Source organism: Lissotriton vulgaris, chromosome 4_1 (genome assembly GCF_964263255.1).
Source record: "Lissotriton vulgaris chromosome 4_1, aLisVul1.2, whole genome shotgun sequence".
Classification (NCBI taxonomy): domain Eukaryota; kingdom Metazoa; phylum Chordata; class Amphibia; order Caudata; family Salamandridae; genus Lissotriton; species Lissotriton vulgaris.
The window spans coordinates 1,469,272,728-1,469,296,681 of record NC_141691.1 but is presented as its reverse complement, the minus strand read 5'-3'; the positions used below and the strand labels follow the sequence as shown (position 1 = coordinate 1,469,296,681).

At 48.5% G+C, this 23,954-nt stretch overlaps 1 protein-coding gene across 1 annotated transcript in view; it reads right to left on the bottom strand.

Moving 5' to 3' along the window:
- Window positions 1-23,954, bottom strand: part of MAPRE2 (microtubule associated protein RP/EB family member 2) — an 859,854-nt gene that overhangs the window by 632,258 nt on the left and 203,642 nt on the right. The window contains exon 3 of the mRNA XM_086965723.1: window positions 5,356-5,416. The gene's annotated coding sequence lies outside the window, so the exon portion shown is untranslated. The remainder of the gene's footprint in view (window positions 1-5,355; window positions 5,417-23,954) is intronic.

Below are 23,954 nucleotides of genomic sequence, written 5' to 3'. Positions count from 1 at the left end.
TATAACAGCTTGGTGTTCTTTTAAGGTTAATTGAGTTCAACTGAACAATGCATTTATTGACATAACTAACTGGTTTAATTATTGAACATGTCACAGATAGGTCAACGTATGCCAAGACTGCCACACAAAACAATCTTAGTTAAACAGCGAAGGGTGAAATGTTGTTTGAAGCAGTAACGTGAAAGACTGGATCTACTCAGGTTAAAACATGTGAGTGGAAGAAATGCCAACGGTGATTCTTTACCAGTGTATTATGCTTTTGCCCCATCATATTTTACCTATTTTCATATTCACCTTCATTTCACAGAACACAAAGTCTGGCGGTACACCATGGGATTCATTCACCCCATCATTACACGGTACACAAAGCCTGGCTGTACAGCGTGGGATTCGCACCCACCTTCATTACACAGAACACACAGTCTGGCTGTACACCGTGGGGTTCCCAGCATCGTGGACTCTCGCGTTACACTGTTGTGTGCGTGACGGTGACGCTTTACCAGCGTCCCTAGGCCACGCTCAGGGTTCCACAGCTCATAGCCCGCAATAGAAGAAACGCAATTTGCTAGCTAAAGCTTTTGATATACTGCCATCTAGCGACCACGCAAGCACCTTTCTACGGCGACTGGCAAACATTGCATCTTTGGAGCTATCGCAAAGCCACTTGAGACAAAAAGACACATAGCGATTAACCCAATGTTCTCCATAGACAGGCGCGGCTGTCCTGAACGCATACTGAGGTTGGCACCTGTACACGGGGTGTGGTGAGTAGACGACATAAAATAAATCGGAGTTATAGATAAATAACCTATGTTTTTTTGCATGTTGCTACATTTACAGTCTACTAAACGGATTATATGCGAAAACAGATAGTTCTTCAGAAAATGTTAGATCGATTTTCCTCGTTATCTGCTGGTTACATTAGAGCTTGCAACAATCACTTCTGGGACACACAATTTGCTCTCTCATGATAATTATACTTAAGAAGTCCATATTAATAATTTAGCAGCTTTTAAAAATATGAGAAGGTTGACTCAGCACAGGCAGAAATAACCTTGTGTTCCCTTATCAGTGCCTGAAATGGAGAAATAGAAGTGCAGGTACTCCGTACCAGAATACCTGCTTCTTTCTAAGGAGTGCCGGTACTCTCCAATTAAAAGTATTGCACTTATCTTGAAAAGTGCTGGTACTCTCCCTCTCAAAATAAAAAAGTGCTGGTACTCCGTACTAAGTACCTGCTTGTTTCTAAGTAGTACCGGTACTCTCCAATTAAAAGTATTGCATTTCTCTTGAGAAAAATAAAAAAGTGCCGGTACTCCGTACGTAAAGCACTGTCCCTTACGAAGAAATGTAAGCATCTGGCGCAAACATCGGTGTTACCTTTGACATGATGACAATTCCAACCTCGGCCTGCACCAATGAACAGAATTCGTTTTCTGATATATCACTTTTTTCTCTACCCAGTAACAAAAATTTGAATAAGGCCAATGGCGTGTACGAGAGCACGCAATGCCTAAATAAATCCTCGTGCTCTTGACGTAGTTTGTGAATTACCAAAAAGAAAAAATATATATAATTTACTTACTGTTTTATTTACCTCAAACTAAATTAATTAAATCATTCCTCAGACAATCTGCTGATATAATTTGGGTCCTTTCAGGCTTCTCCAACGAGTAGCTCGTGAGCTACTGGTCGATCGCCAGATACCTGCAAGTAGCTCTCCTCCGTGCTGCCCGGACTGTTAAATGAGAAGCTTTAACTTAGTTGAATTCATATACGTATACCCAGGGCACAAGTCGTAAAAAAAGGAAGTGAGGGGACGCTGTCACCGGAAGTGACGTCACGACCGGAAGTGACGCCACGAAAGGTGAAATTTAGACTGTATAGTTGACACAAAAATATGTTGCTTTTCAGAACTCATAAGCTGACATTTGGAGAAAAATGGCTGAGATTCCAACATATATTTAAAGCTGATATTTGAGTAATAAATCATGGTATTGTCAAGACTTTTTACAAAAGTTATTACCTTGGTGCCAAAGGCATTGCAGCTATGGCTATTTTGCATTACCCTTGTAGAGGCATTCCATATTGACAAGCCTTTTATACCAGGGGCGGCTCTAGGCTCATGGCGGCCCTGGGCAGGGAGCGTAGGTAGGGGGCCCGGAAGAGGGCCCTGGAATAGGAGGCCCCGGAAGAGGCACGAAGGCCAGTGAAGAGGGGGTTTGGAAGTGGAACAGAGCCGGAGGCCACCAAATCCTTGCCAGGGGCCGTATCCATCCTCAGAGGATTATAATATTAAGGATATATATTGGCGTGGCGGCCCCTGGAGTTTGGCGGCCCTGTGCAGGTGCACAGCTTGCACATGCCTAAGGCCGGCCCTGTTTATACATTACTGCTAGCGACGCTGCCTGATGCACTGAGGTGATCGTTGATGATAATCTGAAACTACCCACACTAAAGGAAACTTCGAGCTCTGGTACTGATCACTGTTTGTCGGGTTTTTCTTCTGCAACAAGCAGGTGAGTCAGGCCTCCGTCACCATTTGGACTCACTCTTTAAGCCAGTGGACAGGGACACTGGTAGCTGAGAATTAGTGTCTGCATTGGAACTCTGGGCAACTTTCAGTACAACTGACCATCAGATGCCTGGCGATGATTTAACATAGACAGGGGTGGTGCACTGGATAATAAGAACTTCATGTACTGTGCAGAAGAAGAGGGACCATTACCTCATTAAGTTTTATTCAATTTACTAAGTGTGGAAAGATCAAAAAATGAGATGGTCTTGCTGAGTTTTGAACTTGCAGCAGCTTTAACTAGAGGCGCCATCTTGGCACCTGAGGCAAAAAGATGTTCTCTTCAAATGGTCATGGCAAGATGGGTGTGTCATGTGGGAACATAATGTTTGCTGCACACAGTGTAATGTGGCTTCTCGCAGGGGGGTGACATGCTGAAGTCAGGAGTGAGGTGCACCTTCGGGAAAGATTGCCTAGCAGCTGGGATGCTCATGTCTGAAACTGTGCAAAAGTATAATAATACTATTGGCAAAGATATAAATGGAGCACAGAAACTGTCAATAAGAAAGGACAACCAGGCTTAACTAATCTACCCACATTTCTACGCACTCCACTCCTGCAGAGCCAGCGTGCTGTCCAGGTTGATGCCTCCGCTGTCAGTAGGAGGGCTTGATGACTGAGCCACTTCTTTGAGCCCTGTATACGTATATAATCACATTGCATTTCGACCTGCTTCCATCTCTAATAATGCCCTGGAGGATGAAGCAGGCACATTGTCCTTCTTGCGTCTCTCATCTATGGCAGTCTTGTCTGAAGCCTCGCTTTACATGGATCACAAGATAGGCCTGCGGCCCAAAGCCCTCTTCACGAGGCCACAATGGATTCTGCAAGAACACTGCATCATGTATACCGTTTATGGTGTCAAACAAATTCACGGCAAACAGTTCTCGAATCCAGTGGTTTTTAACCTGTGGTCCGAGGACCTCAGCAGGTCTGTGAGCCCTATTAAGGTGTGGAGAAGTGTGGCTCAATGGTTAGAGCGGCAGACCCTGATGCAGAGGTCTAGCCCTGGACCAGGGTTCAATTCCCTGCCTCGGAAGGTCTTGGGCTCAAAAATTCCATGGACCTGATAATTCTTGCCTTGGCGCCTATTCCAATCATGGAGTCCCACTCTGCAACTCTGGGCAATAGCTTGCTTAATCTCCACAACGGCCCCCACAACGCTAAGGATGCCTGGCATCCACCTTGGAGGTGCCCAGGAGTGGACGCCTCACAGGGAAAGCCAGGATGGGTTCCACAGCGGCATTCGTACAAGCGCCTTGAGACCCTTGCGGGTGAGTAGTGCGCTATACAAGTATCAATTTACATTTTACATTTTATTAAGGGGGGGCCACGACTATTTTACAAAATGAAATATTCAAAATAATAAATTAACATTAAAAGGTATATACAAATAAAGACAAAAAATTGAAAATGTGGAAACTTGTTCTATATTTGATTCTGAATTAGACAAAACAAATCAATATTTGAGCATTTGCTTGGTGTATACTTGCTTTTGTATTTTTCTGTATTGTTTTGAGGTTCAAATCATAGAAATTGAGTAGATCGGGGATCCAGGTTCTAATACTGACTCAATGGGGGTTCCCGTATTCCAGTGATGATTTAGAGGGGGGCTCCACTAAAGTCAAAAGGCTAAGAACCGCTGCTCTAGTCCATTGTGTTAGTGGACACTGTGCCACCCTCTCTCAGCTACAGGCCGGGGTGATTTTGCTTTCATCTGCTATCTCTTTCACTGTCCTTTCTTAACACTCGGCTGTGTTTTGTGCTCAAACAGCACAGCCTGCTCCCTTATCTTTTCTCCTGAAAATTCCCCCTTCTTTTACACTCCCTACTGCCAGGACATTTAACCCCACCCTGTGCCCCCACACAACTGTGGTGTTTGCCATTTTCCTTTAGGATCTTCACCCTCTTCTGGTGCTTCAATAATGTATCAGCCTACTTAGCCACATAACGATGAATTAATAATAAATTCCCCAATAAGTCCATTTAGAACAAACAGATGCTGAATGTGCTCGCATGGACGCCCCCTACCTGGGTTTCTGGGACTTTGAGGGCGTTGTTTAGGGCATCTGAAAGTGACCTGTTTAAAGCAGAGTGTACTGCTGACCATGGAAAGTACCCAGGCACCTAAGGCCCTTTGCTCAGATACAGAAAGGCCACTGAGAGGATGATCTGCGACCCACTGAAAGGGCACAGAAATCACCCGTGACCCCACCAGATCACAACACATTCTCACTACTGCTGACCTCAGACGAAGCGTAGAGGTAAAGGGTTCTGTAGTCCTGTGCCCACCACAGATAAGTTCTATATGCACCTTACATGTTTGGAACAAAATGTGTGTTTCAGCTCAGTGGCCTACTGTACTTCTGTCATCTCTTTTAGCTCTGGCCTTGATTCTTCTGTGCATCGCTGTGTGCTGCAGCACCGCAATCCTGTTTTTAGGACATAGTCTGATTTAAATATGGAGTCTCAATTTCATTTACAAAAATATCACCGCTGAATTCAGAAACAGAATATCTACACGCAATGCGATGATGTCTGGTACACAACATTTAGGACACAATATGTGTGTCTACACGATATTCTGACACACAATCCTCTGTGGCCACATTAACTCTGGCCTGATGAAAGGTTCACATGGAGGAACATTATAGTCAGCGACAAGGACGGATGACGGCCTTTAACTCTGAAGAAGCCTTACACTTAAACCCTTCCATAAGATGCCTACCTACACACACAGGCACACCTGAGCATGCACACTCGCACATATTAAAGCTTACCTTCTGTCTCCACCCTTCTTCTCAGTTGGCGCAGTCTGATGCTCCTTGCACCCGCCTGACTCTGCAAAAAGAAGACAAGAGCTCTTAAGTGATCATCAGAGCAGTGAAACAAGAAGAGCTTTTCTGCCGTTGTGCGCTGCCCAGTGAAGCAACAACCACGAGCCTCCAAGAGCAGCAGGGAAGCCATCGCACAATGGGCCCATTCTTCTGGCATCACAACACCATACAGTAGAGCGCTCTGTACCACGCAAAGTGCCTTCACCGGCACTGTCCGGCTAGGTGTCGTTCACTCCACAAAACCATAGTCATTCTTCAATTCTTCATTCATATCACTTGATAGGTTGGTTTGTAAAAAGCCTCTCTTGTGCATCTACTGATTGAAAATCGCACTGTGATGAGCAGCAAGGTGGCCCAAATGCATGCCTCGTTAAGGATGTCCCCCTGCACTGCGCCGCTGCAATTCTCCCAGATCTCAGTACATTGGGTCGTTGAAGGGTGCCTACTCTAGGCTGTGGAGACGATTTCATAGAAGGTGAACGAGCCCTACACAAGGCAGCATCATTTGGTACCCCCACATTTGCCATCAATGCCTCAAAATTAACTTTTATTATTTTCAGACACACTGTGATCTAAATTATTACAGGCGTATACGTATCATCCACACAGTGGCTGTGGGAAGCTGGCTGGCTCGCTATATAGTGTACTAAAACGTAGTACACTGTAGAGAGTCCATTGGGTCACCCAATTGGTTTACAAAGGCTAAAGTACATAATTCTAACACTCTCTTTTGCGGTAGTGTAGTCGAGCAGTTAGGCTTATCAGAGGGTAGTGCTAAGCATTTGTTGTACTCACAAAGGCAATAAACGAGACACAAAGAATAAATCCAAGACCAATTTAGAAAAAAATAACAGTTCTTTTCATATATATATTTTTGAACTAAGAGATTTGCTCAAAGGTAAATTCTGTATTTCTTAGAAATGTTCAAAGATGATGAAATAGTTCAAAGTTAGGCGTAATTAGGCACAAAACAATCCAATGGGTGGAAAAAGCAGGTAGGTAAAGTACACAGCACAGATAGTTGTACAGTTCACATTTCAGGTTTGAAGTAGCAGGAAGCCAAGGTCCAATGTTCTACCAACAGTTCGACGTGTGTGTCCCGAATTCCGCTGGCATTACAGGGAAGGCGGGCCCTCTAAAGACAGGCTGCACAAGGGGACTTGCGGGCAAGTCTGAGAGCTCCCAGAAGGGACTAGGGTCTCAAGGGCCTTTGGGACAAGGGAGCACAGATGGTTTCTCGTTACCCAGGCAAGGTGGGCTGAGTGCAGAGCAGGTAGGTTGGCCGACCCCAGTACGTAAAGTTGCTCCTCGGGGTCAGGAGTCAACAGCTGGCAGGGGAAAATTCAGGACTACTGGGCCACTCTCGAAGTGAGTCTCAGGGGTCTTGATGTTCCACAGCAGCTGCTGCGCTCTGGTACAGTTGGAGTCAAAATTATATTCTTCAATTTCGGTCTTGGTTGCAGGGAGTCTGGTACCCCAGGGATTGGCATTGCACGACTCCGGTTGGTCATGGTGCCCCCACACTCGGCGGGTAGATAGATCTGACTTTCCAGAGCTCCTCTACTCCAAGGGACTTCTTTAGCAGTTTGCGAAGGCTGGTAGTTCTCTGGGGTTCTTAGAGGTCCCACAGCAGCAGGACGAGACAGTTCACCTCGATTGTCGAGTCTTGAAGCAGCAGGCAGGGGTTTGTGCCAAAACTCTGCTGGAGGCACTCAGTTCTCAGGTTCAGCAGATATTCTTTGCCCTCTTCCTCTTTAGGTCTGTCGAATCTGAAGTTCAGGGTTGAGGGGCGCCCCCTAAATACTCAATTTAGGAGCTGTTAAGGGGATTACCAGGTAGTAGCCAATGAGAGCCCTACCTTTAGGGTGACTACACCTTCTATATGACCACTTCCTGTGAAAAGTGGACATAACCCACACCCAAATAGGCTAATTCTCTCCAACACAAGATGGAGGATTCTAAAAAGTGTGGGTCCACATCAGCTGTCATATCTTTTGGGTGGTGCTGGCTAGATGTGGGCACACCTCCTAACCTAACTAATGTTCCTGCCTTTCCTCCCACCAACGAGTGGAGACAGGACGGGGGAGTTGGCATCTTCCACTAGCTAGAGAGGCCTGGGTCGCATGAAGCTTCCCACCCTTGAAGGCAGTTCCTACTTGGACGAGGAGTTAACACCTCTGCCAGAGCAGGCTTTGTTCCCAGACTCTGAGAGTGAAGGCTCTCACCCCTGGAGGCCAAAAACAGTCCGGTTGAGACCAGTCAGTCAACACACAAGTAGTCAGTAGGTTTTCAGGGGGCACCTCCAAGGCACCCTCTGTGTGCATTTATTAATACATCCAACAATAGCATCAGTGTGGGTTTATTAAGACGAGGTGTTTGGTACCACACACCTTAGGGTACAGTGAAGCCATCATGTATCTGAGGAAGTTGTATTGACGAGTTCCAGCCCATGTACTTGTTATGGCTTCCCTGTGCGACTGTAATATCTAAGGGTAAACTTAGATATCACGGGGCATAGCCACTCTTGCAGATATGCTCTCACATGGGTATAGTACATCCTGCCTTATGGCTGTGAGGCCTGCCCTAGGGGTGACTTACCTATACCACATGCAATGTTTTGATGGCACGACACACAGGGTTGTGTTTTCTCTGTACCAAGACACACAGGCTGCAATGCCAGTATGCATGAGCTTGGTGATGAGTCCCTTAGGGTGGCACAGTTTGTGTTCAAAGCCTTAAGGACTCTTTTTAGGTCCAATGTCCTAGGGACCAGGGGTACTATCTACTAGGGACTTACAAGGGGATCCCAAAGAGTTTGCCAATTGTGGAAAAATCATACAGCTTAGGGAAGGAACACTGGTGCTCGGGATCTGGTTGGCAGGAACCCAGCACACTTTCAATCAAAATTTGAATCAGATACAATGCAAAAAGTGGGTGCTAACCATGTCAAAAGAGGCTCTTTCTTACAGTGATAATAAAAAAGAAATCCTCAATGGAGAGACATTCTTGAAGACGCCATTAGCACCCATTTTCCATGTGCCCTCCTTTTAAACTTAAATGAGGGATCACTATATACTAAAGCATAACATTGGTTCTACATGGAACTATCAGTACAGTCTGTGGCGACTTCAAAGAGAATGATCCCCATGTGTCAGTGTGGTCAGAGGTCCCTATAGACCCAGCGGTGGTTGAAAACGGAATGCAAAGGATTGCGGCCAATTTGTGGAAAATGTTGCCAGTAGGAGGGGGTGCCACTTTTCCCGTTATAGCTATTGTGCACTGGAAAATATTAACACCAGCCTTATGCCTTTTGAACACAACAGTAGACCCACAAGGCACACCTCCGGGTGGAGCACATGCTTGCTCTTGGTTACAGTGTCACCATGTCAGTGAACCTTCCTAAAAAGGCTGTATTGCCAGACATAGGCAGTTCATATGGAGTAGGTCAGCACCCAGTGTGTAGAATAGGACAGCCATTCAAGGATGACAGTGTGTCTTGTGGGCGTCAGACATGCGTATTTAGGCAGTTAGACTGTGGTTACCTTGAGTTGGGCTTTGCAGAATACCTTTACAGAATGAGTAGTTAATTTTCCCTACTCTTCATCAGTCAAACCTACCCAATGTTCTGACCATCAGGGAGTCCAGCTTAGGGCCCTGTAAGATAGGTATTGTGATTGCTTAACCACCAGCCCCCAGGCCAGCAGGGTCTGTACTACCCTGTGGATGGGAGGTTTTTGTTTGCCGCTGTCCCAAGTAAGATGGGCTATCAGTATTGCACACGCTCAAGGCAGGAATTGGCGTGCAGTGACGCTATAACCACGGGGAATCAGCAAATGTCCACAATACACCAGAACCAGACAGGCCACATACTTGTGTGAAATTGCTCATGTCCAATCCGATACATCCATGACCATCAGGAGTTTGGCAAAGTGGGGTAGGACTCACAGCAGTATGGAAGGTCTATACATCAGCATTTATTTCATTCTTCTCAGGGCTATTATGATTCCATAAAACATTTTTTATTACCAGAAATATTTTCGCAGCACAAAAAAATCATATCAGGAAAACTGCACCATCGCCTGGCTATATAAAGAAAGTGAAAAATGTCAAACATAAAAATACAATATAAGTATAAATACAGACAATTCAGAAAAGCAATCACCTGCAACAAAAATCAGAGGCTACTTTCGGATCCCGCCCATGAAATGAGACGCGGGCAACAGCTGGGGTCAAACACGTCCTTTTACAGCCAGACCCTCTCTGGCTCCACTCCTCCCGGTCAGCTTCCGGCCATGCCTGACCCTGACGTCACAGTCGGGTCAGGCACGGCGATACAACATCTCCCCCTTTTTTATTTTGAGTGTCCCAGGTTTATTTCCTTAGAGTTCCTCAATGAGCTGGGTGGGTCTCCAGATATTTCTCCGTGGTTGGCGAGAGAGGCGTCCCTCTGCTACCTCATTTGCACTCACCACACCTCGGGGTTCTTCTTGATCGTCCACCTCTTGACTTGATTCTTCTGTGTCCCAGTCAGGTCCTTCTGCTCAAGTGTACACTACCGGATTGCATTTCTGGAAGTGTGTCACGTTTCTTGTTGTCCTTTTCGGATGTCCTGGCATGGAGACAGTTATCAGCATACTCTTTCATCTTTGCTTTCTTGGTCCTGTCAAGATTCATTAGGGTATCATAGTCCGAGGTCGGGGACCTGAACTGCATGGCAACATCTGCAGTTGGTATACTGGTGCAAGGGGTTCTTTCGAGCATCAGAGTGGCGGGGCATCTGTTGGTGGTGCTATTTGGCATCGTCCTGTACGCTTGTAGTACTTCATTGAGCGCTGGTTGGACGACGCATTGAGTCAGTTCAGCTTGTTGTATCATTTTCTTTATGGTAGCCATGAATCGTTCAACCATCTTATTGGCCTGGGGCCACAAGGGAGTCGTCTTTCTGTGTTTGAAGTTCATGTGACTCGCGAACTCTGCAAATTCATGCCCGTTGAACGGTGGCCCATTATCTGTCTTCACTACAGTGGGAATTCCCCATGCCGCAAACACTTCGTCGATGACGGGCATGACGGTGGTTGCTCTGGTGGATGATATTTTTTGCACAATGGGGATTCGGGAATATTCATCCATGATGACGATGATGTATTTCCCAGACTTCAGCGGACCGAAGAAGTCAACAGCTACTTGCTACCACACGCTATCTGGGAGGTCAGACATTTGCAGTGGGGAGTGTGGTTCGTCTTGCCCTACTAGTTGACATTGCGAGCAGTCTTGGATTTGGTTTCTACCATCTGGTTGAGGGATCGGAACCAGACTCGCTCTCGCATTGCTTTCTTCGTGGCCACTACACCTCTGTGACCTTCATGTGCTAGGTTGAAAGTTCCTTGTCTCAATTGTTGGGGAATGACAATTCTCCTGTCTCTCAGTAGTAATCCATTGGCGCTGATTGTGAGATCATCCTTGACGTGTCTGAATGATATGAGTTCTTGCATGTCGATGGTGTCATTGTTCTGCGGGTCCTCCAGATGTCTTCAAGAGTCTGTGCGGATTCGCTGCATGATGTTTTGGAGCATGCCATCTTTGACAGTGGCTTCTATAATGGCGTCCAGTGAGACAGTAGGTGGTCGTGCCTGATCAATAACAAAGTGGTGATATTCTTCGGCTAGCCAGCCGCATGTCCCCGTCAAGGCTTGGGGATGTCGCAATATATAGTCCACCGGGTTTTCCGCCTTCCTGGGTTTGTGAATGATGGTGTTTGTGTAGTCTTGATGGCGAATCCCCCACAGCTCAATCCGTGGAGGCATCTTGGATCAGGGGTTTCCGAAGATAGTTATTAGGGCCTGGTGGTTAGTGATGAGAGTGAAGTGCTTCCCATAGACAAACCGATGGAAATGCTAACATGCCCACACAACCACCAGGCTTTCCTTTTCAGGCTGTGAATAGGCTTTCTTCGTGTCAATGAGGCTGCGACAGGCATATGCCACAATGTGGCATTGTTCTCCTTCATCATCATACTGAGCTAGAACGGCATCAAGTCAGAAAGGGCTAGAGTCTACTGTGATCTCAGTCTTTCTCCTAGGGTTAAAGTAAGCTAGGTTGATGGCAGAGCTCACAGCTGTTTTGATTTTGTTGAAAGTGTGCAAGCACTTGGCTGACCAGTGGAAACTTTGGCCTTGTCTCGTGAGTTCTCGCAGCAATAGCTGATGGCTGTGTAGTCTTTGATGTAATGGGCACAGTAGCTAGCCTTGCCTAGAAAAGATCGAACGTCACTGACATCTTGGGGTTGTGGCATATCAGATAGTGCCAAGACTTTTTCACGATAGGGTCTCATACCATCTTTGGAGAAGATGTGACTATACAATTTTAGGGTTTACTTGTGGAACTCACATTTGTCTTGTTTGAGCGTGAGATTCGCATTGAGAAGGGCATGACATACATGATCAAGTGCTTTGTCGTGATCCTTGCGGGTTTCACCAAACACTAGGATGTCGTTGCTGTAATTAAATGAGTTCGGGATGTGCTGGATTAGGTGCCATACGGCCTCTTGAAAGATCTCAGCTGCCGAAGAGATTCCAAAATTGAGGCGCTTGTATCTGAAGAGCCCTTGGTGTGTGGTGAATGTGGTGATGTACCTAAACTTCTTGTGAAGTTGGAGCTGGTGGTACCCCTTGTTGAGGTCCAGCTTCGAGAAGACTGTTGCACCATTGAGATGAGTGATCATGTCGCTGATATGCGGTCCTGGATCCCGTTCGATGGCTGTTTTCGGGGCTCGCATGTCCACACACAAGCGTACTCTATTTTCTTGTCCTCGTTTGGGCACGACTACTACCGGCGACACCCATGGAGTAGGCCCTGTTGACCTTTCTATGATGTCCGCTCTCAGCAGGTTTTGGAGTTCGTCATCCACTGCTTGTTGGAGATGGAATGTTACTTTCCTATGTGCTGAGCCACAGGCGCCACCTGTTCATTAATGTGCAATCAGACCTTGAAATGAGCTTGTTTTCCTAGACCAGAAAATAGCTTTGGGAACTTGCTGATGATATCAGATGAGTCATCAACTCTATATAGAATCTCTACTAGTTTCAGACGTTCAGACGTTGGTAGGCTGAGGAGGCAGTCAGCTGCTTCAGGGCCTTCTATTACGTAAATTTGCACATGAACTGTCCTGTCTTTGCAGGTCAAAGTTGTACGAAATTGTCCCAAGCACTGCAGCGGTTCTTTGGACATCTACGTGTAGACATGCACTGCGACTGGTTCTAACTTAGGCTTTGGGTTCCTCTTCTTGTACTCTGTCGGGCATATATAGTTAAGTGACGCTCCAGTATCTAAGACAAACTTTGCAGAGTGATCTCCCATTCGAATGTGTAGCCGGGGGTACTTCTTCAGTCAGTCGGGGTCCGCTACCTAGGTCACTGTCTTGTGATATGGCAGTGAGGGCGGACGATTCTCTTGAGGTTGATCATCGGGATCGATATAAACCTTGCGACCGGGTGCTGGATCTCGACGAGCTCGTTGATCGGTCTCCTCTCCCTTGTACTGCCCTCACGTGGTGACATGATCCTGTGCTTCGCTTGGTCCGCCCGGCTTCCTTGCGACGGGTTTGACACGCTGCTTCGAAGTGATTGTCCTTCACGCATCTGTGGCAATGTGGTCCGATGGCTGGGCAGGGGCCCATGTGAGGATAGTCCTGGCCACAATGATAGCACTGCAGAGGTTGTTTCCGAGTGTTACTGCTCCTGTTTCTGCTGCGGGGCAAATTTGTGAATTTTTCAGGTTTTCGATGATCCGGTCGACGTCTTGAGTCTGTTTGAGAATGTATTCAGAAGGCTTGTTCTCTCTTCTCTGTCTTGCTAGCTTCCATCTTTTTCGCATGCTCTTCCGCTTGGTCATTTATTTGTGTGAGCTCCTCAATGTCATCAAGCGAGTAGTGCTTCTTCGGCAGCCGGCCGCATAGTGACTTTGATTGGCACCCCTCAATGATTCGTAAACGAAGTGCATCTTCAATGCATCTTCAGTGTTAAAATTGTCAAATTCACAATAGCGGGCCAACCACTTGAGGTGAGAAATGAAGTCGCCCATGGACTCATCTCGCTCTTAAAACGCGAGATTGAAGATGTAGCGTTCATAGTCCAGGTTTCGCTTGTGGAGAAACTTTTTATTTAAGGTTTCCCTTATGACTGTGTATGACGCAGCATTGGCCAGGGGTAGTTCTTTGATGATTTGTGCGACGTCCTTGCCCACCAAATTTCGCAAAGTGAAGAGTTGTTGGTCGGGATCACTGACTTGTGAGCCCCTCATGAAGTCTTCAAAGTCTTCTATCCAGCTTTCCTACTTAGGACCCATGCTGTTTCTGGAGGTTAGCATCAGGGGTTCAGGAGGGGGCGTGGCTTGGACGCCGGAGGGAATGGCGGCGTGAGCTCGGAGCTCCGCGCCCGATCCCCACAAATATCCTGAATATCGGTGCTGAAAACCCCGCGACGACCCCGGAAAAGCTGGGGCTCTGACAAGGGACATCGAGGGGCACACGAAGATCCACCAACGGAGCCGATTGGTAGCTATTCGAAGCTGGAGCACCGATCCGTCTCAAACCGAAACAAAACGAAGACGCTCCTCAAAATGGCGACTGAGGTGTGAAAAAAAGGACAAGAAGAAAAGCTGGTCGGCCACGGCTCTACCTTTCCCCCTGAAAGACCCGGAGCCCCGAACTCGGATACCATCACTGAGTAGAAATTGGTGGCCCTGGGACGGACCCGGGCGAACGTCGGAAGGGTGGCCTGCCCACTGAGCCTGCTAGTCCGAGAACAAAGGATGGAGAAGATGGCGGTGGAACTTGGACCGAGGAGTCCCGTAGGTGGATGAAGGCCAACGAAGTGCGGGCCTCCAACCGGCGAAGAATAGGGGGAGCGGTGCGGATTGCTGGAGACGAGACGCCCAGAAGAGCGACTAATCCGTTGATTTTGGCCCGTGCGACCAACGGAGCCCTACAGCGTACCACGGGCCTGAAGCGGCCCAGCGAGTTGGGTGATATCTCAGAGACGGCCCGGAGTCGAGAGGGGCAGACAAAACGGAGGTCCCACACCTAGCTCCCAACGCCCGTGACGAGGCCCGGAGCTCAACAGACAACATAAACGACCCTGGAAGGGGTGACTGCGCTATATGGTGAAGCCGAAGGGGAAAACCGAGGGTGCGGCGGCCTCGGACATGGCGGAAGGCGACCTGGCAGGACCGTCTGAGCTGCAGCAATTGCAGAACCGCATACTGGAAGCCATAGCCACCACACAGGATGCTTTGCAACAAGATATTGCACAAGTGGCCTCGGGACTGGGCCTCCTGCGAGCAGACCACGACAAACTCAATGATTGGGTCAAGGACGTGGAAGATACTCTGCAGGACCTGGCGCCCGCACATAAGACTTTTGAGGGCAAACTAACGGACGCCCTCGATTGGATCCAGGTCCTTGAAAGGCGAGCGGAAGACGCAGAAAATAGAAGTCGGCGAAGCAACGTCCGTATCGTGGGAGTGCCGGAAAAGGAGGAGTGGGAGGATATGGTGGAGTTTCTTGAGACCTGGCTCAGCACTGTGGTGGCACCGGAGGGCCTATCATCCTTCTTCGCCCTAGAACGAGCGCATCGGGTTCCTTCAGGGCCGCCGAAACCCGGCCTACCCCCGAGACCGATCACCGCTAAATTACTGCACTATAAGGACAGGGACCTCTTACTACAGCGGGCCCGGGACACTGGTCCGTTTCAGGTGGCGAACAGCAGAGTAACCTTGTACCCTGATTTCACCTTTGAGACACAGCGGTTGCGGGCCTCCTTCCTATCACTCAAAAAGGAGCTCCAGACGGAGGGCATATCATACTCACTGCTCTTCCCGGCAAAACTTAGGGTGGTGGTCGACGAGAAGCACGGCAGCGGAAGCATGGGAGTGGTGGGACACGTACAAAGCGGGCACTGACGGAGTCAAGGCCCGGGAAAAGAGAGAACGAGAACGAGAAAGGGCGCAAACGGGCCTCCGGAAATCACAACGATTGCGCAAGAGGCGGCATGGCACAAAGAAACCAACGGCGACACAAACGGAGGCAGAGCGGAAGGCCGCGCTTCAGGCGGTAGAGACATTGGCGAGATCCGGAGGCTCCCAATCCAAACAGAACATGGACACTGAGACGCATGCCTCAGCCTCGGACTCGGACTTATCAGGAATACATGGAACCAAGGGCCCATCGGTGACGCCACAGTCATCGGAGACAATCCTGAACAATTGACTTGAAGCTGGCAGGCGAAGGGCAGGATCGCCAATGAGGACTTCGCGACCTACAGAGTGAGACGATCGGGGATTGCAAACTGGGTTGCAAGCCTGATGTTCATAATGGGGAACAGTGGGGGGTGCGGGGAGGGAGCTTGCGCGGCTCCCTTCTGGCCTTGGCCGCGCTCCATTAGCCCTTAAGGCACCCACGGTTACGACCGTGTTGTAGCAACACAGTTTGGGGACATTGCTTAGTTTGGATGGGAACTAATAGTTCAATATTGGGGCCTGTTGGAGGGGGCACTCTGTTGGGGGTTACTTCCAAGATTGGCGATGGAGGGTCCAGAGAAATCTGGGCGATGTAACGTTCGAAATCTTCAGGGGAGTTGGGGCGGGAGACACCATCCGTGAGGGTCTGAAATGCGATGTGCGACAACGATTTGATTCCCGGGACAATGGCTAACGTAGGTGTATTGAAGTGCATGACCTGGAACGTGCGGGTGCTCCACACGATGCAACGGAGGCATAAGGTACACACCTACTTAATTCGAAGGGGGGTCCACATTGCGCTGCTGCAGGAAACTCATCTTACGAAGCAGGAAGGGCCGGCTCTTCAGAGGAGGTGGAGGGGCGGGTATTTCACACTTCCTACTCAGCATATGCTAGGGGGACACTGATATGGATCAGGGCGGGGACACCTTTTCAACCGACACGGCATCTAGTGGACCCAGAGGAGAGATACGTAGTGGTGGAAGGCAAGCTGAGAGGTAGGGATATAACCCTGTGCAGCGTGTATGCCCCGAATACAGAGCAGTTGGCCTTTCTGACAGGGTTGTCGGGGACATTGGCACACTTCCTAGCGGGCCCAATACTGATGGGTGGGGACTTCAATTCCATAGCGGACACGACCCTAGACAGATCCCACCCACCATTGAGGGACTCCCCTGTACACAGACTCACAAAGGGCAGACGGGAATGGCAAGAGGGATGGGGTCTGACTGATGTATGGAGAGCGCACCACCCAACGACCCGTGATTATTCACACTTTTCCAGTTTGCATGACCTGCACGTCCGGCTTGATGCGATGTTGTGCTCGCAGGGTGTATTACCGTCCGTAACCGGGTCGGAGTACCTCTCGAGGACAATCTCGGACCACAACCCACTGATTATTAACTTGGCCTGGGCGACCGAGGTACCCCGAGTGCCGACCTGGAAATTAAGGCCGGAGACACTCGAGGACCCGCTATTCCACGCGGCACTGGAGGACGGTATAACTCAATATTTTACTAATAATGAGGGGACAACATCCACCAGGGCGGTAGAATGGAACACATTTAAAGTGGTGGTGAGGGGCCAATGTATAACGAAATACGTGGGAGCAAGAAAGGTGTTGCTGGAAGATATCGCTAAGGCAGACTTCAAGTTACGAGAAGCAGAGAAGAGGCGTCCTGGTCGTCCCGACCTCCAAGAAGAGGTTTGCACGGCTAGGGAGGCAGTGGCGGTGGAGGTGGAACATCTTCGTGCCTTTGACCACCGAGCGTACATGCTCAGAACCCACGTGGAGGGAGACAAGGCTGGCACACTCTTGGCGTGGCTGGCGGACCCCACGAAGCGATGTTCCCCTATTCTATCACTAGAAGACGAAGTGGGCCGCACCTGTTACTCCCAAATGGAGATACTGGACGGCTTCCAAAGATATTATGAAGCCCTGTACAGGAGCGAACAGGGAGACCGGGAGAATGAGACCGAGGTCTTTTTGATGGCCTCCAATTGCCCCAGCTAGATGAGGAACAGGCGGAAGACCTGTGGGGCGAAATCACTCTGGGAGAGATTAGGGGAGCGGTCAAAAGAATGGCCCGCAACAAAACTCCAGGGTTAGACGGCCTACCCATTGAATTTTATAGTAAATACATAGACATCTTAGCGTCAAGACTCCAGGTAATATACAAGGAGGCCATGGCAGTGGGCCGCCTTCCCCAGTCGATGCGGGAGGCACTGGTGATACCGCTCCTGAAGCTGGGTAGAGACAGGGGTCATCCTGCATCATACAGGCCACTGTCCATGCTAACCGCTGACTATAAAATACTGAGCTCCATCTTAGCAGCTAGACTTCTGCAGCATATGCCCGGCTTAGTACACGCAGACCAAAACGGATTCATCCCAGCCCGGAACACGACAATCAATATCAGGCGGCTCATACGTCTGCTAGAAAGCTCGCAGACAATGTCCCGGGCCCCCCTAGTTTTATCCGTGGACATTGAAAAGGCCTTCGACAGCCTAGAGTGGGACTACCTGTATAAGGTTATGGCCCGCTTTGGACTCGGAGAAGGGTATATTAAGTGGACGAGGGTTCTATACTCGGCGGCGGTGGCAAGAGTGCGGATAGGGCCTCTGGTCTCGCAACAATACCCAGTGGAGAGGGGCACTCGTCAGGGCTGCTCCTTATCCCCCTTATTGTTTGCACTAGCGATTGAACCATTGGCGGCCGAGGCCCGGACGGGCAGACATTTCGAGGGCATAGGTAGCAGCGACGGTCAGCAGTTTATATCACTGTATGCCGACGACTTGCTGTTATTCCTGGAAAATGACACGACAGCGCTGGAAGGAGCAGAAGGGTTGCTGGGGCGGTTTGGTGTAATATCTGGCCTGAAGGTCAATTGGGCGAAAACAAGTGTATTTCCGCTACAGAAGGACACCGCTCGTCCTGACCATCGTCCTACACTAAACTGGAAACCGACTTGCCTTAAATACTTAGGAGTGTACATATACCATACCACAGAGGACCTGTTCGAGGGTAACGTCGGTCGATGTATGCGAGCGCTGAGGGGCAACATGGCCTTTTGGGCTACGCTCCCGCTTTCTGTGGCCGGTCGCATATCCCTGTTAAAAATGGTTGCTCTACCAAGATTATTATATTACTTCCGGACACTCCCGGTCTGGATCCCCAGCTCCTTTTTTCGCCAACTCAAGTCCCAGCTGACTTCGTTCTTATGGGGGGCAGGCAGATGCAGAGTGGCGCTGGCGACGCTCACCCGTCCAAGGATGAGGGTGGGCTGGCGGTACCAGATTTCGAGGTTTATTACTTGGCCGCCCAACTACAGCTATTCACGCAAGAGGTAGCAAGAGTGTACCGAGGCCCGGAAGATGAGGGGACTAGAGGCACACCGAGACACGTCTTGGCTTATATAACCCTGCAGCAGAAAATCGCCGCCCGCGACCTAACGCTTGAACAGCGGACATTCCAACTTTCCTGGAATCATTCCCTACGACGGGCGGGTATAAGGCACCCATATGCCCCGGAAATTCCCCTGGGCATGCTAACGGCGTTACCCCACGGGGGTGATTGGTCACGGCTGCAGCGATGGGAAGAGGCAGGTTTACAGGTAGTGGGAGATCTCTATGAGAATGGGAAGCTCCTCCCGTATCAGGATCTTTTAGACCGTTTTGACCTACCACGAGGAGGATTCCTTCTGCATTCGGCGATGGTCAGGGCGATACAGGTGCATTGGGGCGGGGGACTGGCGGAACCCGAGACATCTATGGTTTGTCAGTACGCTATGATGGCGGCGGGGACAGTTAAGGCGGTGACATGCCTGTAATCGAGAATGCTCCGTGAAAACCTGTTGCCCCTCGCGACGCTGAAGGCTAAGTGGGAAACTGATTTGGGGAAAGATATTCCCGACACGACCTGGGCCCGGCTGGTACGTTGTGCCCGTAACAGCACGAGGAACGCGAGATTCCATCTCATCCATTACTAAGTGCTGCACAGGGCCTAGATGACCCCAGGCAGAATTAAGAAATACTTTGGGGTGGCTGAGTCGGCGTGCCCTCGCTGTACAACGGACGGGGCGGAACTGGAACATATGCTATGGTCTTGCCAGGCCCTCCGGGAGTATTGGCGGGCCATAGGTGAGACCCTGAATGAGGTGACGGAGAGGGCCATCGACTTTGACTCGGCGGCCTGTCTTCTGCATTGGTTCCCCCACACGCCTAAAAAACAAAATTTCCAGCAAGTTTGTGGATATGGGACTGATGGTAGCCAAAAGGGAGATAACCAGACAGTGGAAGGCGAAAACAGGTCCAACGTACAGGAAATGGTATAATGAATTCCTCAAATGGGCAGCCTGCGACAGCACGCACAGATACCAGTTAGCGCGCAGAAACCCTGACCCTAGAGCGTTAGAATTGGCGACAGCCTGGGAGGTGTTGGTACAGGCCCTTAGGGATACTATGGTCACGGACGAAGAGGAGTCTCTAAGCGCACACGGGAATGGCACCCAAGCATTATCGGGCGGAACACAAACTTAACCATTGACAGGCTACGAAGCACACCCTGGGACACACTAACATGAGATCCTACGAGCGGATGGTGGAGGAGGGGAGGGGGATGGGGGTGATCTGGGACGGGGTAAGGGAGGGGGTTATACAGTTTAGTTAAGTTAGGGCAGAAAAGTAGACATGCACACTTTCATGCGAATACAACTGATCCGAAACGTCGCAACCAGACAACACTCAGATCAACCGCTTTTTGCCGCCCGACCTCCGGGTTGTGGGCTCATGGGCTGTGTATATCACACTGAAGAATGATTGATGCAAATGAAACACAGAAATGACATGCTTATGTACATCCTGGTCTGAGTGCTGTATGTCTACAATAAAAATTATTTAAAAAAAAAAAAATCAGGGGTTCAGGAGAGCGCAGGAATGATACCCCCATCAGTATTAGTCCGGGTGGTGTATTTCGCGCTGGACCAGGTGGCGCATTTTGAGAGGAATCAGGTTGTGTAGTCATGATGAAGCACAGCCGCCCTCACTCTCCACTCCAGCAGCCTGAGGCAACCTCCACAGGGGGTCTCAAACTGTAGTTTGGCGGATATTTTGCCTGACTCTAAGATGCCTGCCGTACTGGTGACCAGGCCTTCTGGTATGGTGTGCCTGATTTAAATATGGCGCCAAATGCGACCTTTGCACACCGGCGTTGGTAAGGAAATAATGGGATTACCCCAGCTGGCAGTGATGTTCCTTTCGTCTGAGCACCAGGGGTCCTTCAACTGCAGGCGGCTGGTGGTTCATTATCTGCTACAAAGGGAACTGCAGCGCGCTCTCACATCAATGGTGGCGGCGCTCGGTTTGCTGCGAGCACTGCAACGCTGTCGGCGCATGCCGAGTGTGCCAATTAGAGGGAGGGTCTCTGCATCCGACCCTAGTCACCATATTTTGGATCCCACCCATAAATGAGACGCGAGCACCAGCTGGGGTCAAACACGCCTTTATTCTTTTACAGCCAGACCCTCTCTGGCGCTACTCTCCCCGCTCCTCCCCATCCACTTCCGGCCATGCCTGACCCTGACGTCACAGGCCGGTCAGGCATGGCGATATGACAGCTACCATCTCAAAATTAATGAGGTAACAAATCATAACATTACATTAAAATAATCCTCTTCGTCACAGGCTTACACTCCTTTTGTACAGCTACCCCACTTCTGTCCCAGTCTATACATCCATTACTCTATTTCTAGAAAACTAGCCTGATGAACCGACAATTTTCTGATTTCGAGAGGTCTAGTTCCCTTACTTTCAATATAATCAATCTCTGGATCAATTTCAATTTCATTAAAACGTGGCTCCACAGCGGAATAAAATTCATAGCACAACATATTTATTTCTCACTAAACACTTCTTGAGCTACGATATTAATAAATATTAGCAATCGTATTAATTATAACTGCATTTCATCAAATCTAGAAAAATAGTAAAGTATACAAATAATCAAATGCGAGAGTTAACGTTTTGTATTACATAAATAAACAAACTCGGTGAAAAAGATCATTTCTGAGGAGGCCCATCACTTTTATTAAATTAACCCTGTCCTTTATTGAAAGAAAACCTTTTCCAGGCCCCATTGCTAATTGACTGTGTCAATTCAGCTTTCACCGTCTGCAGCAAGTACCTGACATGAATCAATCAATTTCTCCTGGAAGAATAAATCTTCTCTCATCAAGTTCCGAAAAGTATTTATGCTTGCGAGAACAAATAAAATGACAGTGCCTTTACTTCCAATATGGTAGAGTTACTTAAAAATATCACGCTAAAATCCGTGCTCTCTTATGTGTCCCAAAATTCGGAAGGAATTCAGCATAACCTAAAATTCTTTGTCCAGTCTATGGCCATCATAACTGCAGGGTCAGATGAGGACCCGATGCCTATATTGGAACGGCACTTCACTTCATCAACCAAAGCTTCACTGAATTTGTCATATGTGAAAAGTTCAAATAACTGCATTCCTCTGCTCCACACACGCCAGTTGTGCCTGCAATAGTGGTTTGAGCAATTATGTGCCCGGCGCCAATATTATAATGGCACTGCTTTGCCTGTATGAACATGTAAAGAATTTGTTACCTCAGGTTTGTTACCCTTACTGTGTGAGCGATTAAAGAATCTGCAAGTAGATCATCTTGGACAAAAAATGTTTACGGCTCTTGCACCTTCCATACTCTGGATTTGAAGGCCATTCCTTATCAAAAATATCTGTTCAACCTGGGTTGAAAGGACATAATCACCTATCCTTCTTGACTTCTGAGATTCATGCCTTGTGCGCCACAATCTGGCCCTTGATCATCCCTCCCATGATGATTTTCAAGATATGCATATCGATTGAAAGGCCATACACAAGTTAGTCTGACGTCATCCATTGGTGATCTGTTTTGATCGGTCTCCAGCCACAAAAATTTGGACTGTCTTATCACTATCATTCATCTTCTGTCCCAAAGAAAGCAATAACGTGTCTGATTTCCTTCATCGTGTTGTTGATTTCATTTGAGGATGCTTTCACCACCGACTTACTGTCTTTTAGGAAAGCAGTGAAAAGCTGGCTGTTTAGGTCCCGTTAAAAACATGCCCACTCCAATAGCACATGTTATCAGGTCCGTTTTCTGTAGCGCTAAGACACCCAATGGCATATGTGCGCTTTACAAAACTACAAATCAAATCAAATCAGACATGATCTTATGTTTAATTTCCATCTTGAGAGTACCGAGTGGAATGCCAGGGAAGCCACAGTGCTCTCACATCCACTCCTTTCTTAGTGGTTAATGTCCACCTTGAGAGTGAAGACAATAAAATGTATAGGGGTTGCTGTCGAGGGGAATGCCTATGATACCATACTGCTCTTATGTTCACTGCCTTCATCATGGTCCTCTGCAGCCCCTCTCCCCATAATCAGGTGGCAAGTAGTTTCCTTCATATTGGGTGCTCACAAACCTTTTAGTGCATGGTCCTGAGTAGAATGACGTTGACCTCAATCAATCAGGATTTATAAAGTGCTGCAAACCACCTGTGAGGATCTCCAGGCACTGGAGTTGCTTGCTGTTCTGTGGTGTTCTGTTCATTCTAACACCCAGGTCTTTAGTCCTTTCCTAAAATCCCGGAGTGATGAGGTGTCCTGAGGAACAGGGGAAGGTAATTCCAAACTTTGGCCACCTGGTGTGAGAAGGAGCATCATCCATTGTTGCATCAGTGGATCCGGAGGGTGTCTGCGAGGAAGAAGGAGGCAGAACTAGGTGTCTGGTCCGTTGGTGGAAGGTCATGCATTTGCTGATGTATGCTGGTTCTTTGTTTAGTTCAACAACTTGAACTGGCATCTCCTTTGGATCAGGAGCCAATGCAGCTTCTAGAGGTGCAGTGTAATTTGGGTCCCTCTGGGGAGGTCGAGGCTGAGTCTTGCACCTACGTTTTGCATTCTCTGTACTCTCTTCAGGAGGCATGCAGTGATTTCTACATAGAGTGTGCTCCCGTAGTCCAGCCTGCTGGTGATGAGGGCCTGTGTGATGCTCCTACTGGTGTAGACAGCGAGCCACCTGGAGATCTTGCGGAGCATGCATAGGTTGTGGAAGAAAGTGGATGAGACTGTGTTTACCTGTCTTTTCATAGATAGCTTGCTGTCCAAGATGATGCTGAGGTTGTGGGCATGGTATGTCAGGGTGGAGGATGGGCCGAGTTCAGAACACCACCATGCATCATTCAAAGACGATGTGTTGCTTCCAGAGATGAGGATTTCCTGGCACAGAATCTACAAAACCTGCCTTAACATCATCAGGGAAATCAATAAAGCCATGAGTTGCATGATGAGAAATGACCTCTGGAATGATAACTAATGTACCTAAAGAAGAACAACTTCCCAGGAAAGCAATAGAGGAAGTGTTTGACTAAATTGACCACATACTTACTCTCCAGGGAACCACTTTTAAGTAGCAGAGTTGAGCTTGTGAAACAGGTGCCTTAGGAGGGAACAACTAATG